The sequence below is a fragment of the Rhineura floridana genome, chromosome 6 (genome assembly GCF_030035675.1).
Source record: "Rhineura floridana isolate rRhiFlo1 chromosome 6, rRhiFlo1.hap2, whole genome shotgun sequence".
Taxonomy (NCBI): domain Eukaryota; kingdom Metazoa; phylum Chordata; class Lepidosauria; order Squamata; family Rhineuridae; genus Rhineura; species Rhineura floridana.
In genome coordinates this window covers 27994039-27999369 of record NC_084485.1, presented here as the reverse complement: position 1 = coordinate 27999369, position 5331 = coordinate 27994039, and the positions used below count along the sequence as shown (strand labels likewise).

At 42.1% G+C, this 5331-nt stretch overlaps 1 non-coding gene across 1 annotated transcript; it reads left to right on the top strand.

The window, feature by feature from the left end:
* The first annotated feature begins 4921 nt into the window (after positions 1-4921).
* On the top strand, positions 4922-5040 carry LOC133388141 (5S ribosomal RNA). Its single transcript, XR_009763663.1, has one exon. It is a non-coding gene; the product is annotated as a 5S ribosomal RNA (ribosomal RNA).
* The last annotated feature ends 291 nt before the right edge of the window (positions 5041-5331 follow it).

The window sequence follows — 5331 nt, the reverse complement described above, 5'->3', positions numbered from 1 at the left end:
ACATACTTTTTCAGCCCTGATGAAGGGGAAGTTTGCCCTAGTTATACCTAGGATCACTTTTGATGGCCTGTGCTGTGGCAATCCTCCTCCTCCTGTGCTATCGTTAAGATCAATTATTTGATTGCTTTTCTGAGCACAGCTAAGGACCCTTTGCCAGCTGTTGTTCCGATGATGGGCCCAAGTGGTCTCCCTTGGTAAGAGATGAAATAGGCCAATCTCATGTAATGAGAATAATTTTTTTTAAAAACCAACTTGAGGAAATACAACAGCTGCTCCAGCGAAGGGAAGGGAAGCATGTTTGAATGACAATGAGAAATGTTTTTCAAATAAAAAAGGACTAAATCAAAGGCATTGTACTTAACAGCAGGTGCAATGAAGGGACCCAACAATCCGAGGGGATTTCAAAGGGGTAATTGTGTGGGAGATCTGAGAGTCTTCTTCTGATGGTAATTTTAGTGTTTCCGGTTATTGCGCTGGCTTGCTTCTGTGTACTTCATCCCTTTTGGGGTGCAAGCTATACAGGAGAGACACTGAAAGAATGGTTGATTAGCTTAATCACAGAGTGTTCTCTAAAGAGTGTTGCTCCCTACATCCCCCTTGCGTTGGCTTTGAAAGTGCATGAAGGGAGGTGACATTCACAGATCGGTGTCTATGTCATGTCCAAATTGTCAGGTGCTTTTGCTCACTTGGCCTGTTGAACTTGCCCATCTTTGAAATAGGCTTGTTATCAGCAGCAGCACCTGGCATCCTTGGGCAGCTGCCAGGACCCAAGCACCTGAGGAGGGACCACTTTTTCGACACTCCAGTGTGCTCTGGGAGCCTTGGGGCCACTGATATTTTAATGCACTGCAATGTCCCAGAAGTCTCCCAACACAGCATCATTCCAGGTCACTGTGGTAAATTAAAATGGCATCAGCACCAAGGCAAGCCTACCAGGACTCATGGAGGAACCATTGATGTAAGAGGGGTCCACCAGAGCGCATGATGATGAGGAGCCCCTCAAAGCTGGAGCCCACTGTCCTTGTTGTGTATGAACTCTTATTTTTATGTATAGTTCACATTATTACAATAAAACAATACAATTATTACATTATTATACATTATTACAATAAAACAGCACAATCCCTTACCCCCTCCTGCCAAACTCTTCCCATCTCCCCTACATCCCTTTGCTCTCATGATCTTTTCTTTTTCTTTACACACATTTTCATTTCTGAAATTCAGTTGTTTGACATGCTCTGCAGTGTTCAGGTTCGTATGCTCAGATAAGGGTTAAGATAAATGAATGTCAGTGTTCTGCTAAGATCCCATATTGACAACTGTTGAGTTGGAGAAGTGTCTGCCCCTGCATTGCATTGTGCCTCTCACTTCTTCTTGTTGTAGGTTTTACTTGGTGAAGAGTTCCAAAAATGTGCTTTCCAAACCCATCAATTGATGACTAGTGGATTCCTAATCTGGCTCCTGATTTAATTCCAAATTATAATTATACATTCAAAATATAATTCCCAAAACAGCCATTTATAAAACCTCCCAAAGCAAAGTTAATATCTGGAGGTTAATATCCTAGTGGAAAGAGTATGTCTGGGCGCTATGGAGGTGTGTCTGTGTGTTTTTATTTTTCTTTCAATGGATGTCACATAGGTGATGGAATAAAAATGTTTTCCATTGGTCCAGATGGTATGCCCCAAGTCAATGGGTCCAACTAACAAGAAAAAGTATTCTTATTATCACATTTCTAGACCAATTTATACATACATGTCTCAAGATGTATAATAATTTACAGATGTATAATAACAGCTAAAATAATTTTTAAAACAATACCAAAACCAACTGAAAAGAGGTTTAAAAACAATAAACACCTACGGCAGAGATCTTTTCACCCAGTCTGAAAATCCTGTCAAAACAAATGTTTTCAGTTGTTTCCAGAAAGTGCAAATAATGGGTGTCTGTCATATCTCAACAGGGATGCTGTTCCACAGAACTGGGGCAGCTACACTGAAAGGCCTATTCTTTGATTACTGTAATGTGCTCTATGCTGGGCTGCCCTTGAGGTTGGTCTGGAAGCTGAAGCTGGTGCAAAATGCGGTGGCGAGACTGCTCACTGGGGCAGGGTATCACCAACATGTCACTCCACTGCTGAAAGAATTGCACTGGCTGCCCATTTGCTACCGGGCCAAGTTCAAGGTTCTAGTTTTGGTGTACAAAGCCCTATACAGCTTGGGACCATACTTGAAACACCGTCTTATCCCTTATATACCCAGTCGATCATGGCACTCTGCAGGTGAGGGCCTCCTGCAGATACCATCTTAGCAGCAGGTCCGTTCTGCACAACATAGGAAATGGACCTTTAGTGTGGCAGCACCTACCCTGTGGAATTCCCTCCCCTTAAATATTAGACAGGCACCATCTCTGTTATCTTTTCGGCACCTATAGAAGACCTTCCTCTTTCAATAAGCCTTTTAAGTTGAGACCTTATCCCAGTCTGCGTCTGTGTTGGAATTGCTTTTTAATATGTTTTTAAACCTTTATTTTTTAAACTAATCTTTTTAAATCTTTTTTAAAAAAGATGTCTTGCAAGCTTTTCAAAAAATGTTTTTAAAGCTGTTTTGTTTTAATGTATTTTAAAGTCTGTTTTTTATGATGTTTTAAAGTGTTTTTAGTGCTTTTGTTTGCCGCCCTGGGCTCCTGCTGGGAGGATGGGCGGGATATAAATCAAATAATAAATAAATAAATATTCCGAGTTACTGTGAAGCAGGCTTCCGATGTTTTGGGGACTTTAAGGAGAAAATTTCCTGCAGAACGCAGTGACCTGCTGGGTATTATAAGGAATAAGAAGGTGATCTGATCCTGAGCTGTATAGGACCTTATATGTTAGTACCAAAACCGTGAATGTGGTCTAATATGAGATTGGCAGCCAGTGCAAATCCCGCAAACAAGGGGTTATATTCTGGTGGCAGTTTGCCCACAGAAGCAGCTAAGAATGGGCGAAAAATTAGATTCAGTTTTCATTTCAGGATGAATCTATCAAATTTGCACTTTCTGAAACAATATGAGAACCAAAACACAGGTCCCACGCCATGTAAGGCTTTATAGGTCATAACCAGCACCTTGAATCTCACCCAGAAGCAAATAGGTAGCCAGTGCAGGCGAGCCAGAACAGGAGTTATGTGCGAAGACCGACTGCTCCTCGTCAATAGTCTAGCTGCCGCATTCTGCACTAGCTGAAGCTTCCGAACTGTCTTCAAGGGCAGCCCTATGTACAGCGCATTACAGTAATCCAATCTCAAAGTTACCAGAGCATGAACAACTGAGGCGAGGTCGTCGCCATCCAGATAGGGGCATAGTTGGGCTACCAAACGGAGATGGTAAAACGCGTTCCGTGCCACCGAGGCCACTTGAGCCTCAAGAGACAAGGAAGGGTCAAAAAGGACCCCCAAACTACGGACCTGTTCTTTCAGGGGGAGTGTAACCCCATCCAGAACAGGATGCACATCCACCATCTGAGCGGGGAAGGCGTTCACCAACAGTGTCTCAGTCTTGTCTGGATTGAGTCTCAGTTTATTAGTTCTCATCCAGTCCATTATCGCGGTCAGGCAATGGTTCAGCACATCAACAGACTCACCTGAAGAAGATGAAAAGGAGAAATAGAGTTGCGTGTCATCAGCATACTGATGACAACGCACTCCAAAACTCCTGATGACTGCACCCAGAGGCTTCATGTAGATGTTAAAAAGCATGGGGGACAAAACCGACCCCTGAGGGACTCCACAATGCAGAGTCCAGGGTGTCGAGTAATGTTCCCCAAGCACTACCTTCTGGCAACGATCCGTGAAGTAGGAGCGGAACCACTGCCAAGCAGTACCCCCAACTCCCAACTCCGCGAGTCTCCCCAGAAGGATACCATGGTCGATGGTATCAAACGCCGCTGAGAGATCAAGGAGAATCAACAAAGTCACACTCCCCCTGTCCCTCTCCCAACAAAGGTCATCATACAGGGCGACCAATGCTGTTTCAGTGCCAAAACCGAGCCTAAAACCGGATTGAAATGGATCCAGATAATCGGTTTCATCCAAGAGCACCTGGAGCTGGTTAGCATGTGTTAGAGCAGTGTTTCCCAAACTTTCAACATGTGCGTACCCCTTTTGAGACATTGATTTTACGGCGTACCGAACTTTCACAAAAATAATTGGGAGAGGGGTAAGGTATTATAACACATTCATAATTCCTATAATTTTATATGAAATGTTTGTAAAAAAATAAATACAAAGAAAGTAATAAACATTTTAATAATAGAAATAATATTTATATAACAAAAATATATATTCAAAAATATAGAAATAATTCATATACTAATAATTAAAATAACTATTATTCAAGCAAAAAAAACCATTTTGGAAATAAAGAGTAATACTTGGGGAGATTCCCCAAGAGGGAAGTGGCTGGCAAGATGGCCGCTGCAGGGCTGAAGATAGAGAAAAAAAACCACTTCCCCGCTTCCCGGTGTGAACATTTTTGTACTCGAGCATACACATAAATATCTTTGTAGCGCCATCTGTCTGTTTGTAGAAGTGTTTTTTGGTGGCCAAAGTCATTGTGAGGGAGTCCGAGTCTTATGAGAAACTGGAGGGGTGCACGAAAAGACAAGGAATGCATTGAGAGCGAAAGAGACTACGCGTTGAATAACATTGGGATAAACCACTGTTATTATATTGATCTTCCCTCACATGATTGTGTGAGAAACTGGAGAAATCACAAGAACTGTATTTTCTGTTAAAAGAACACACACACACGTTTTTTGCCGCTAAAACCCAATGATAAAGTACAAAAAAAACATTTGGCCGCGTACCCCTTGAAACCCTTTCGTGTACCACCAGGGGTACGCGTACAACACTTTGGGAAACACTGTGTTAGAGGAAAGTGAACCTACTGACATATTACCCTGAACATGCCCGATCTCGTCTGAACTCGGAAGCTAAGCAGGGTCAGGCCTGGTTAGTACTTGGATGGGAGACCACCTGGGAATACCAGGTGCTGTAGGCTTAGAGGAAGGCAATGGGAAACCACCTCTGAATACCTCTTACCATGAAAACCCTATGAATATATCCAAAAGATTCATAGGGTCACCATAAGTCATAATCGACTTGAAGGCATATAACAACAAAAATGGGAAAGTGTGCATAAAAATGAATATATAAGTGAAAACAACATACAAAAATGCATTATATGATGAGAAATTGTTTGCAAAAACGTGTACATTAGTCAAAACTGCCTACAAAAATGCATTTATTATAAGAAATTCTCACTAAAATGCTGGAGAATTTTCATGAGGAT